This window comes from Anomalospiza imberbis, chromosome 1 (assembly GCF_031753505.1).
Source record: "Anomalospiza imberbis isolate Cuckoo-Finch-1a 21T00152 chromosome 1, ASM3175350v1, whole genome shotgun sequence".
Taxonomy (NCBI): Eukaryota; Metazoa; Chordata; class Aves; order Passeriformes; family Viduidae; genus Anomalospiza; species Anomalospiza imberbis.
This window is the reverse complement of record NC_089681.1, coordinates 120,662,309-120,676,341: the sequence shown is the minus strand read 5'-3', so window position 1 is coordinate 120,676,341 and position 14,033 is coordinate 120,662,309. Positions and strand designations below refer to the sequence as shown.

Here is a 14,033-nt window from a genome sequence, read left to right as displayed (position 1 = left end):
GAGGATTACATACCACCCTTCAGCTAGATGAATACTTCATATATAAGAACATATATTCAAAAGCGATTTTCCATGTCAGTTTTTAGAAACACATCACAGATTACAGTAAACATACAGGAGCTGAAATTTATTCCATTAGGAGCTGCTGTTCTGAAGAAAGAGTAGCCCACATCCCAGAAGAACAATGAAATATAATATGCAAGCTCATTTAATCACTGTATCCAATTACAAGGAGGAATAAATCAGCACACACATGCCTATGTCTGAATTTTAAAAGGTAAATAGATCATGAATAGTCAAGCCAAATTCACAGCTTGATTCACAGATTAGCAGAGGAAGTAGTGCCTTCACTTCCCATTTGAAATTTTTTGTTCCATTAGGAGCTTGACTGTACAGAGCTTACATTCTCTGCAGTAAGGGGACACAAAACTCTGACATTCACCTCAGTGGAGTTTGTGTATGGTCTAACAACAGACTTTCCTGGTCTCTCTGCCCTGATGCATACCCAGGACTCCCCTAAGTCACAGGGGGTCAGAAGAGGAGCTAGCTTTCTTCCAAACACTACAAATAGCAGCACTTTGGGCACTTGTTCCTACCCTTTGCTGTAAACTCCCTCATCCCAGACCTACATGACAATAAGCTCCAGGAAGATCTGAATCCTCTCCATTTGTCAAGAAAACACAGTACAGCAGTTTCCTGCAAAGCTGATGGCATTTTCTTGTTTTCCAGATGCTTTTAGAAAACTGTTATCAAGTATTTATCGTTCTTTGTAATCAAGAACATAGTTGCAACTTCCCAAATTACATCTTACTAACCTTGGCTCCCTGAACAAATTTCCTATCCATTAAACTATGATGTAACATGAAATGTCCCGTTGCCCATTTGCATGCCAAAACCCTCACCCCAGAAGGGAGATTAGATTATCATTAATTATAACACGATCTGTACTCACACATCAAAGAAAAAAAAACTGTTCAAAGTATTTACATAAGCTGCACAAGCAGGTCATGACATACTTGCCTGGAGAGATGGGCCATCATGCTGGAGACTGTAACTAAATTTCCCTCAAGCCAGTGACACTACATACAGCTCAGGAAAATGCCTTCTTGGCAATGGGAGAAGCCCAGTTTCAGCTGGCAGAGACCTCCCCCTGCCTACAGCTTTAGACTTCGCTTGTCCAACATGCCCAGGTTTCCCAACTGATCACATCCCAAGATCTCCTTGTGTGCTTTGGGGCTTCTGCCCACAGCAAACCTCAGAGGTCCCATGATGGCAGTGGCTCCCCAGGGTGGCACACTGCCCTGGGGAAGGGCTCTGTGCCCATCAGCAGCCCCAGCACTGATGGAGCCTCCAAGGCATTCACAAGCTGCTGGGGCCTAGGAGCCCTACAGTGTGCAAGGAGAGCAAGGAGGGAATAAACAGTGTCCCTTTGCTTCCCTGGCCCTGCTCTAGGGACATCCAGGGGAGAGGACAGCGAGGAGCCCACAGCATGTCCAGGGCTGCCTCCTCACATGAGGCTGGGCTCCAGCAGGCCAGAGGTCCTGGCCTGTCTGTCCATCCTAAGAACCACCTGGCTGGCCCCATGCAGCCTCTTTGTTCAATGCCTGCCTAGTTGAAGTGGAAGTGAGGAGGTATTTTGCCTGCCAGAAATTGGGATGCATGTGTGTGCTGAATTGCTAAAACATCCTATTGTAGCCTCCCTGCCACTGCTTGACGCCAGGTACCAGGATGGAAATTTTCCACCTGCCTGTTAAACTCTACAGCCACAGAGACAGTTAACATCTACAGACAGAAAGAGAAGAAGATGTAGTCACCTTATAGGCAAAATGTTTGCATTTGCCCATTCTTGGTGGTTTTCACACTTTGGGGCAATGCTACATGGCCACTGCTGCTTTAAGGCTTTCAATGAAAACCCTTTGACAACGGGGATCTGACAAATGCTATTTGTCTATGGTTGTTTTTCAGTGTCGTTTGTTTGCTTCCAGCTTGTGGCTGTGCATCCCCCAGGATGTTACTAACAGTATCAACAAACAAAGTCCCATGGACAAAGCTCCTGTGGGGCAGGGAATAAAATCCAACAAGGGTTTCTTTATTGTATTGATGCCGGGGCTCTGAATTCATGGCTGGAAAAGAACAAAACCAAGATCTGGCTTTCTGGTTTTAACTGCAGTGGTTCCTAGAGAGAGGTCAACTAGCCCTAAATTCCAAGATATGGACGTGAAGAGGGTTAAAGAAAGGCTGCTTGTGGAACTGGCAGAGCATTGTGGGCAGTGAGAGGACGAGGAGGGATAATGGCAGGAGGAGGATGCAGAATGTAGAAAAAGGAAAAAAGGAAATAAACTGAAAAGCAGTAAAAAGTGTAGTATACAAGCCTCCAGAAGTCCCAAGTCAGACAGCATGATTTCTCCATGATTATATCTCTAATTCTGGCAATTTGTATCTCCATCAAAACTCAAGTTCAAGCAAAGGAATAAAATCACAATTCATTCCAATTGCCATAGCAAGAAAAGCAAAGTTTTTTAGTATTAACTTCCATCAAAATTAGATCCATCAATGCTGCCACTTTTTTTTACATTCATCTATTTTCCCCAAAATGTTTTTTGCACTCAGTGTCCTAGTAGCCATCACATTTTCACGAGAGAGAGAGTATGATCTTGGTTTTAGAAGGATCTCTTAAGCTTTTCTGAACTAAGATAAGGTCATCTCATGATCTCAGCCTGTCTTGGGAGATAGTGGTGTGAGCTGCTGCCACAGCTACAGCTCACATCAGTATTTTTCACCTTGTCTAGAAGATGGGACAAGTAATGGATTTTATTGCTGTAACTGATGCTATTCTGAAAAGCTCTTTCTGTCAGTGCCAGCTATACTCCATGAGGGTAACTGACATCTCATGAAAAACCTTTGGCTGTCAAAGTGCTGTAATTCTACTCCTATTTCAATCTTTAAAAGCATCAAAATTTACTCTAAAAAAACAAGCAGGACTGTCTCCAATGCCAACTACATAGACTCTCATAAAAGATGTTATACATCCTAAGTAATACCAAACTGGATCAAACCTTTCCCTCTAAAAAAAGCAACAGCAATTTAAAGCCTGCATTATGAGCTTACCAATTGCAGTTAAAGAACAGAGCTTCTGAATTTATGCTCAATGCATTCTGCTCCATTATCTCCTTTTTAGACAGGCCCCTCCTCTCTCACAGAAGTATTCCTACTACAACCATCAATTTCTACATCCAACAGCCAATATTCTCCCTTGCCCACTAAAATCAAAACCTACCAAAACATCACAAACCACAGCAGAACACCCTGCCAACCTCTTCCAGCACACAGCAAATTTGGCCTTTAGCAGCTGCTGTCTCATCTGCTCTTTTTCTCCCTTGCCCTTGAACATGCTAGAGAAGGCAGCAGCCACTGTTAGGGCAGGGCAGAGCCTGGCTCTGCTGCACCTGGTAATCCAGAGTGTGCTGGCAGCAGTTTGCCAAGGCCCCAGACCTTCTCAAGCAATTGTGTTTATTCAGCTACACAGCAAGCAGAGGCACTCTGTGCTGTAATGCAGCCCAGGGTTCCCAGCTATTAAGGGAGGTCTTAAGAGCCCACAAAAAGCCCACTGGGAAATAGGCAGAAATCTATACCAATTAATGGTTCACAAATAGGTCTTGGGTTGTGGCTTTTTGTTCTTAATCTCCCCGGATGACCTCTGAGCCTAGGATTTACTGAAAGCAGTAAAGTGGGAAAGAAAAGGACTGCATCAGTACACTGCACAACGAAGCACCACCTAACAGCAGTAACAGGGAGCATGACAGGGAGCCTAGTAAAGTAACAATCACTGTAGTTTGGCTATAGCCAAAACCAGTCCCACTCTTGTTCACAAAAAGACCAAGGCTTCTACTTCCATAGTTCTGTGAAACTGTTTGAACTCAGGGCATGTTAAGAAGGATTGCGGGGGAAGGAGGAATTAACAGCATGAGAGTAAATTTAGTTCACAAGAGGGAAAAAAGCTGCTTTGAAGAACAGATTTCTTTCAGATTCTTAATACACAACCTCAAAGTACAGGTCTGCAGTGAATCCATCCTTCCACCCTGTAGGCGGGCAATGAAGGCGCTCTTTATATTCCTCAGAAAATGTTAATCTCACAAGAAAATCATTGTATTACAGCAACTTGGAGCACTGGAAACACTGGAATTCAAACTCTGAAGACAGTGCGTGAACTGTATTCTTGGACTCAGAGATACAGCAAGCACGTCAAGATACAGTTTTATCTTTTCAGCATTCTTACATAAAAATTCCCCCATTCCATAAAAGCCCTTTTCAATAAAAGAAAAATAAATTTAAAAATCTGAATTTCGGAGCACCATCTCTGAGCTTTATATCATTACAGATCCTGCTTTCAGGATGGAATGCTTTGCTGTATCTTGAGAACAAGGCTCCAAATCAACAACCATCACAGTAAGTGCTAATAGCAACATGGGAGTCACTAGTGTACAAACACCTACTGAGGTCAGCAGCTGGGGAATCTTGGTGTGCCTGAAGAGTATCTGGATGACAGTGCACAGCTGTTCAACAGCTTGCAGATCAGAGTTTGATAGTAAAAGGCCTTAAGGAAGAAAAGGAGTACAACACTAAATGGTAAAAACAATAAATGGGGGACCTGTGGTGAAGGGCCCCATGTTTGGGGTTCCTGAAGGACAAGGTGGTCTCTGGCTCCTGCTGAAGGAACAGGATGTGTGGACACTTTGTAAGAAGCAGCAACATTGATATTTCATTTTTACAGTTCCAGTTCCTACTCTCACAGCTAACTGACCTGCCAGCCCACACACCGTCTGTTGCTATTCCTCTTATGCTACTCTCTTAAAAATCAGGTCCCACTTTTCATCTACTAGAAACAGCATTTTTTAGATAACTGTACATGTTTAATAGTCAGCTTCAGTGAGCCACATTCTGGGAGAATACGAAGCAGGGCTGTATCTGGGGGCTGAGAAGATCTAGAAAGCTGTGTCAACTCTGCAGCAGAGGTTATCCTCTCCCTTCATGTTCTTGGTGGTTTGATCAAATTTCTGCAGGGGAATGGCTCTCTAGTAGACAGAAGTCAGCAAGAGTTACCACAGTTTAGATTCATTTCAGAATTTGGCTATGATTTTTTGCTAAGCTGCTGTTGACTTCTTTTGGTGTCCTTATGGCTCACTAGAGGCAATATGACATTAGTTGCAACAGAAGGTACCTGGCCTGTTTCATCTCCAGACCTGCAGCAGTGGAACTGACCTAACCTCCTGTGTAGCATTTGAGCCAGACAAGGAATCAACCTAAGTGGCTGACGTATATCTAAGATGACAGGTCTCTTGATGAGTGACATTTCTTTGGCATGACCCCTGTTCAGTGATTCAGTTTACCCCTTTAACTTCATGGCCCTCAGTCCAAACCTTCTGACCTGGGAACACAAGTTATTTCTGCTACATTTGACACTGATCGGTCACACCCGAGTGATTAGAAAATGATTCAGACTAAGACAGAAACTGAGAAGAAACATCTGCTATTATTTTTACCACTAAAATACAAGAATTTTTATGAAGTCTTCTAATAATTTTTTATCCCTTCCATGCACTTCTTGGCTTAGTGCCACCAGACAGCTAAGAATTATCAAAAGCACCATTCTGGAAAAAATTCTGCAGAAATGCTTTTCAAATATACAAACATGTCTCTTTATGAACTCAGCTACTTAATGCATCTGTTTATTTATATATATATATGAGACAATATATATAATTTCACGTATCTGAAATGCTTTCTCCATTGATTTGATAGCTACAGCACCTAGACTTCCAATGTTATGAGAGCAAAAGGGATGTTACAAATAACTGATTAAATGTCTTCAGGGTTACATTTCCAACAACCTTACCAAATTCCCAATGTCATAACATCTTATCTTCCAGGTACCTCATTAAAATGCTTGTATCACCCAAGTTTATTTTGCAGTACAACAAATGAACATTTTCTGACTTAGAAGCCTTTCCCACTGTCAAAAGAAAATTACTTGTACCCCTAGAAATATTCTCCTGATAGACCCACAATTCCCAAATCTTTTCTGCTTAAACTACTAAGTTCATCAAAGACCCTGATATTGTCTACAATGCACATCTTCATAATAAATGGTTTCACACTAGGCTTTCACAGCAGTTCCTTATCACTTTCTCACATAGCAAAAGGCGACAACAGGCAATAATGAATCACTGAATTACAGGGAAGATACTGGGAAACTGAGAATACTATGACATGGTAACTTTTTCTTCTGCAAATTTGGTTCAAACACAGAACATTAAACACTTGGGGCTCTAGCAGGTACAATGTATTTAGGTGCCTGCAAGTGCACAAAGTGCCTTGGTGCTCCCTGGCACACCAAAACCATGGTTTTTTTTGATGGCTACCTCAGTTACTTTCTCTCCCTGAAAGGGTCCAACTTGCTAAGTGTACTCACAGCATGAAGTATTTGCAGCGATGAACTGAAAAAATGCCATCTGTACCTACAAAGAGAGTCCTGATCACGCATAAGAGTGTTTATCATTCCCCATGTTGACTCTAGTTTCCCAGACATTGGATACAACAGTGGGACAATTCAGGAGCAGCATTCCCAGACTGTGCCTTTCCAAAAGTTTACCCAAACAAGTTTTAGTGCCCAAGTGCAAATAAACCCTTTTCAGCCTCCGTGTCCTCATTTCTCAGAAAAAACTGTCTGAGCTCCTGACACAAGAGAGCATCTTAGACATATTCCCCTTGTTGGCTGCATTATCTTCAGCACTGCAGCATGTGACACACTGTCTGTCTGTAGTGAATCCCAGACATGGTGCTCCTTCTGCAAGCTGATTCAGCTCACTACTGTGACAGAAAATAATCCTATCAAAGGGGAAAAAAAATATTTCCTATTAAGTTACCTAAATCTACTTGGCACAAGGTCAAGTCAAGCATAGAAGAGATGGGAGAGCATGGCAAAGTACAGTTAGAGAATGCCAGACCTTCCCATTTGAGAAGCCAGCATCACTGCTGGCAGCCTTGGTCCCAATTTCATGCTACCCAGAGCTCCAGCTTCTCTTGTCCCAGCTTCAGGTTCCACGATGCCATTTGCAAAGCCATTCAGCAGAAAATGCTGCTGCCACTCTGCTGCAAACTGAACCGACAACTCACTCAGTTGTCCCACCTATTTTACTATAGTCTTAGGTTCTGATTAATTCTTTTCAAACTGCAACTTGCTGCATGCAATACTCTGGGTCAGAGCAAAGATCCTCATAAAAAGAACTAGGTCTTTGATGGAGGATGCCCAACAGAAGAAAAAAGAACTCAAAAAAAGATAAATACAGAGTTATTTTCCTCAGACACAACCTCCTATCTTCCCACAACAGGCTGGGTAGATTTTCCAAATGGGAAGTCATATTGATATCACTGCAGTGATGGAGTTTTTGCCAGGATTTTGCCTAGTTTGTGTTTAAACCCTTCCAAATTTTGACTTCCACAGAATACTCACAACAAGGAATTCCACAGCTTAGCTGTGTGTTATACTGTAAACCCACTTCTCTTTGTCAGTTATAAACCACATTCACTGTGTTACAAAACACTTGTCTCATTATGAGAAACGATGAACAATCTTTACATCTCACCTTCCCAAAACAATTAATAAATAGTCTTGTAGGTCACCATATATCTCTTTTACCAAAAGTTGCCTTCCTACAATGACCAGACCTAGACTATTCATTCTTAGATGTATTTAATCTATAATTCTAATCACCCTTGCTGCTCTTTACTTCATTTTCAACCTGAGCTGGGGGAGAAGAAGGAATCATATTATACATTCCATATTTCACAGTTACACAATGGTATAACTACAGCTCTTGCTTGGCTTTTTTTCCTAATTAGCCTAAATACCACTTGCCTTTTTAGCCAATGCTGATCAAAAATTTCCAAGAACAATCCACACTACCTCCATAGACCTATTTTCTACATGATAATAGTCAAGTCAGCACCCTGCTGAATATGTATAATAAGAATTTCCTCTTCTTCATGGTAGAAAAACACATTGCTTTGCATTTTTCAAACTTGGATCCCATCTGCAATTTTATCCTGCAGTTACACAGATTTTTATTTCTTTCATCTTTCAGCAGCCATAGGGCTGGTTCGAGGGGCCTTCTCCCAACTTATTTTCCCAGTTCTACACTGCCCCATTCTTACTACTTTCATGAGACTAATTTTGAGCTGGATCCGCTTCCTGATATAGCACAACAGCTCAAACAGGCAGTCAGATGTGGGGATAATAGGGCATACAAGAACATCTTGTATGGCCACCAAAGGTGAAATTCTCAACCATTTAATAATACGAGCACATGCTGTTACCTCAGATTTCATCCCACACTCAGCAGCACCCAGTCTTCAATGGAGAATTCCTTCCATTTTAAACACAGACAATTTACCCCTACCTTTCATTTTCTCTCTTTTAAGTAATTATTGGTTCTGAAAAGCATCTCCTTCCTGATCAAAATGATCTCTAAATTTCTTTCAGGATTTTTGGCCAGGGACTTTATAAAAAGTGTTTTGAAAATATGAATATAAGATACAGGCACACCAGATCATATATATCCTCATGTTCTTTCGAACATTTAACAGCCCTACAGAATACACAAGATCTGAATGGTCTGCAAAAAATAATCCCCACATTTCCTGCTTCTTAGTGTGTTTCTGTATGCATTTCTTCCTTCTGCATCTACTGTACTGACACCAAATTTTCAGCACAAATTCATAGCTTCATGATGAAATTTTGCATCTAATCATACGCCTGCAATCAAGTCCAGCTGCTAAAGACACCAGTCCCTCTCTCCTGCTGTCCTGACCTGCACACCTCTCACTCCCTGCCACCCTCTCCCTGTGTCAGGGGAGCAAATTTTATCTCACTGACAGATCAAGTGGATCTTAAAACTAATAAATTAGTATTTCCTAGGTTAGTATCAAGTAAGACCAGCTTTGGGTCTGCTACAGAATCACATGACAAGACTGTAGAAGCACAGAGGTACAGTGGCAAGAGTGGCTGGGAAAGGCTGCTTCTTTCAACTCCAGCAACAGTTTATGCTAGAATAATGTATTGATAAAATGACAACCTTATTACTTAGATGTTCCCCAAATAGAACCATTTCTTTTAATTGGTATCACATTTTCCACCTTCCTCTGTCACTCAAGCTGCTTTATATGATAGATTACACACCACTGTTAGGAGTTCAACAATTTCATATCAGAGTTCCTTTAGAAGTCTGCAGGGAGTAACATCTGATCCTGGTGATTTGTTACTATTCATTTCATTGATTTATTCTAAATCTACTTCTACTGACACTCTAATTTAGAGATAGCTTAGACTCACACTGCATAAAGCAATGGTCCTCTGCAAGAGCCTCCCCAGGTTCTCTCATATTGAACACTGATATATATATATTAGTATTTTTTATCTTTTCTGTTTTTTTACATTGATGTGCTCAGCTAAAATCTTATTCCCCTCCTATGAGCATGGCACTAATATGCATTTAGCCCACTTATTTTACCAAATCTTCCTAAAACTTCAGGGAAAAGTTTACAAAATCCTTCAAAATTATGACTGACAACATTTCATTATGAAGGACTCTTATGAGGAAGGGTGAGCAGGCATTTATTCTCTCCATCCTAAAACCTGGAAGGTAAGATCACAATGTGTTGGATGGGCAAGTATTTATTCTTGTTGACATCAGTCCACATGCATCAGATACACTGACTGAGTGGCAGTCACAGGAGTACATTTTTCAACACCTTTTAATCATCAGTGTAAAGCACAGTGAGAAAAAAACCTAATAACATCCTTCATAACTAAGAAAAAATTATCAAAAAGAAACCAGACCTTTATTTCTTGGAATATTAAACAAAAGACAATCTAGAAAAGGCAGAACTGTCACCCTTTTCCACAACTTCATTTAGCAGCTGACTGCAGTCAGTTCATGCAAGATAGTACCATTCCCCTCTAAGGTCACGTACAGTTCCACAGAGGGTGCCACTGCACAGCAGTGTCATTGGTGCAGCATAGAAACAGAATGTGTTAAACAAAAGTAACTCTTACTACGCAGACTTCTAGGACAAATAGACATGGTCTGAAGGCCCCTCTGAGGTGGTATGTTAAAATCCTAAAAGTAAAACTGTTTCTGTATGACAGGGGAGAGTTCCCACTAATGCAAGGATCATGCACAGTCCCAGATAAGGTGACACAGCAAGGTACAAAAGTCATTACTCCTTTCTTTTCCTACTCCAAAGAAATACAGACCATACTTATACTTTTCTGCCATTCTTTTAGCTATGTCATGAGGATTTGTCCTCTTTTTCTGTCCCTTTAATCTTTCTCCAGGCCCTCCATCATTTGCCATCCCAACATCTGCAATAGCCTAACAAAACTGTCATGCATTCCCTTGTCACAATCCCCTTCACCCAGTCCACTACAAAGATACATCAGTTAATACCGACACCACCATGTTGTTCCAGTCGTACCATTCCATGTTTATTTCCTTTCTCCAGATCACACTTTCCCTCTGCCTCTTGCTCTCCAAGACCTTCACAAAATGAATCTCTTCTCTATTCATTCCCTGAAATGAATCCTGCAGTAGGGAGGTTAAAGACATGTGGTGTCAGCAGATGCAGTAGGGGAGATCATGTTCTACTTCAGCAATGCTCTGCTTAAGCTGCGTGAGAGAGGTGGGTGACCCAATGGACTAAAGGAAATGGTCTGAGAGATCCAGGCAGGCCTGGAGCTGTAGCAGTGGATGTGATGATCACTACATCATTCCAGAGACTGCCAAATGTTGAATGTAACTGCCACAAAACAAGACAGCATGTTTGAACAGAGACCAGCTGGAGGGAACTCCAAAGATGACATTGGGATAATATCTAGAGAAGGAAACACTGCTAGCATCCAATAAATAAAGATTTTACATAAAAGAACAATGATTCTGAAATAAATGGTGTAGTCAATGGGAAGGGATTAGAGACCCTGAGATGCTAAGGCTTGGTCTCTTGAAGATTAGTCGTTCAAATCCCCACCCTTGATGAGGATTAGCCCAGGAGGTGTTTTGCATCTTTCACCTAGGCACTGATGTATTTGAAGTGTATCTCTCTATTCAGTTCTTAAAACCTCAAATTGCACTCTAAAATGTGCACTCAGCAGACATTCCCCAGTGATTCCAACCACCTTAGAGATGATTCAGAAAAGTTGTTTGTTACAGAAATTTAAAATTTCCATCCATCCCACAGCAGGAAACAAGAACAGTCTTCTTGGGAGTTGGTACTTTACAGGTTGTAATACCTCAGTGAAATGAAAACTTCCTCCCTTTGAGATGGAAGGCTGGCAAGCCTTTGTTAGTGGCAAGCCCAAATTTAAGGTGATATCCCAAGAACTCGCATATACTCCTTGTCACAGTCATCACAAAAATCCCTCAGTCATTAAACAGTTACTAAGTAAGTTAAGCCTAAAGAGTCTTGCAAACCTCAGGCTTTCCGGACATCCTGCCTATGGAAGTCACCAGAGCAACAGACTAGTCTAGCTTTGCAGATTGCAGTGTCCTCTTCAGGTGTCCTCAGATGCTAAAACAGTGCTCTGTTATGTCACTGGCACTGGGATAACTCTTCAGGTTGGCTGTCCACCTGTTTATCATAGCAGAGTTTATTAAAATGAGTGCTTAAAGTGTCTTGCTGCAGGTTTAGCAGCAGCTGAAGGAAGCTTTACAGACTGGGCTGGACACCAGTAAAATTTTCTCCAGACAAGCCCCAAAACTTGCTTTATGCTCTCAGGTGCAAGCGGTGTCTGTTGACTTGGGCTAGAAAATGGAGGCTGGCTGGAGCCATCCATGGCACATCGTTCAGCCATGTCGGTGTTTGTAAAAGGAAAGGTTCCATGACCACACCAGCTCCAGGATAGCGGATTTTCTGTTAACAACCATTGAGGGCTGCAGTTATGATTTGGTATACAAAGGGTGGGAATGAAAACATGCAGAGCATCCCTCCTTGGGAAGCAGTGCAAAGGGTCAAACAGAACAACAGCCCCCTGTGCACCTTCGAATGTAAGAACAGCCTTTTCTCTTGTTCTTTACAAACACAAATAAGGAAACTGCATTGGGGGCTGCAGGGAAAGCAACAGGCCACAGAAGTCATCCTGGAACTGGCAAACAGACAGCAGGAGCAGCAGCTGGGTACAACATCTTCCTTTTATGTTCTGTGAAGCTATGCCTGCTAAAACATAAGCCTGCGGGGCTCTGCAATTCGATCATTCTCTGAGATGGGCCAGATTGGCATAATACAAAACCCAGCAAATCCAAGCACCCAAACTGCAGAAGGATGTCTTCAGGTGCACACACAAAGCTGTACATATGCACAATCAACATCCCATACTTCCTCATGCTAAAGGCAACCGAGTCTACAAAAGAAGCTGGTAAAAACCATTACGGCACATCCCTCTCATAAACCACTGGGAAATATAACTCCCAAAGTCTTTCATTTTGATGAAGTTCTGTATTACCAGATTGATAAAGTCAGAAGAAAATGGTATCTGAGGAACTGAGGGAACGGAGGGCTGCTGGGCAAGTTTAGCACACATCTCTGTGATGGCAAAAAACCAAAGGCACAGCTACTTTGTTCTGCTCCTGGGATCCAGTTAAACCTGGCTACAGGGCAGAGCCTAATTGTTTCTTTCCAAAGGAGCTAGGATAAGGCAGAGGTGAGGGGAAGCTAATCAACCTTTAAATACTTTACCATCTGCTAACAACCAAGCAACTAATGGTTTTAACATTTGCTTTGAGGACAGTTTACCAGCCCCTATATAAAACTACAACAAAAAGACCAGGCTTAGGAACAGCCGCTCTGTGATGTGAGGGAGAGAGAGTAAAGAGATTAAAAAAAAAAAAAAAAAGGTAGTACATGGGAGGATTGCATACAGCATCTAACACTTTACATAAGGGGTGCTTTGCTTTTACAAACACCAATATATAATGCATATTCACTACTGAAAGTATCATTGTTTTCCAGCAAGATTGTGAGCTTATAAAATAAGATGAAGCAGACTATAAAGACTGGCAGCTGATGTTCCCCAATCTGTGTGAAAAACATTAATGAAAAAACTTATTCTATTCCAATATTTGACCTTAAAAGGCCAAGGAAGCATCCTCACTACACTGCCTACAAGCTGGTTCAAGTAAATTACACCCATAACTAGCCTACTGCATCTGTGGAAGGAAAACAACCACAGCCTCTCTCTGCACTAAATATTAATGTCTAGGCAGACAAAAGCAGCACTAGGAACACTGTAATAATATCACTGGCAGACACTCTCTGTGTTTCTTTGGGGCACTGACACATCAACACTAGGAATATGCCTATTGTCCCACATTAAACTAATGACTTGTTCTGAGACATTCCTCTGGGAATCACAGATGTTATTTATATTTTCAGACAGACATTTCCTACTTAAAAGGATTAAAGTGTGTTTATTCTCAGTAATCTCATTTGTAGAGAAATATATATACAGGCATCAGGAGTATGCATTTTAACCCTATTGGGGATGACCAAATACACAGTACCATTGGCAGCCACCTACCCTCTCTCCTCTTCAGTATTCAGCACCTCCAAAAGTCTCACCAGCCTGGCTGCTTCCACTAAAAGTATCTATAAATTGAAGGTTACAAGCACTTCTAATAAACTACTCCATGAGCTCTTGGTGACAGCAAGATATGCATATAGCCAAGAGATCCAGCTGGAAATTAAACTGCATGCATGCCAAGTAGCCCGATTCATATAAAATTGCTCTAGGCAGGAATGAAATATCTCTGGTTGAAGACAAACAAGTAGAGCACTGGGCGATACGGTGTTCCCCGGGCTATGAGGAAATTTATAAGCCGTTTTAATGAAGCAGACGTGTCAAAGTACTGGGGTGGTGGCAAAACGAGTAGCTGGCCAGGAGGTGAGGTGTGCTGCAAGCATCCGGATACAGGACGGATACAGGA

General features: G+C 41.7%; 1 protein-coding gene across 2 annotated transcripts in view; it reads right to left on the bottom strand.

The window, feature by feature from the left end:
- Positions 1-14,033, bottom strand: part of RAPGEF5 (Rap guanine nucleotide exchange factor 5) — a 157,662-nt gene that overhangs the window by 48,930 nt on the left and 94,699 nt on the right. The gene's annotated exons all lie outside the window — the stretch shown is intronic.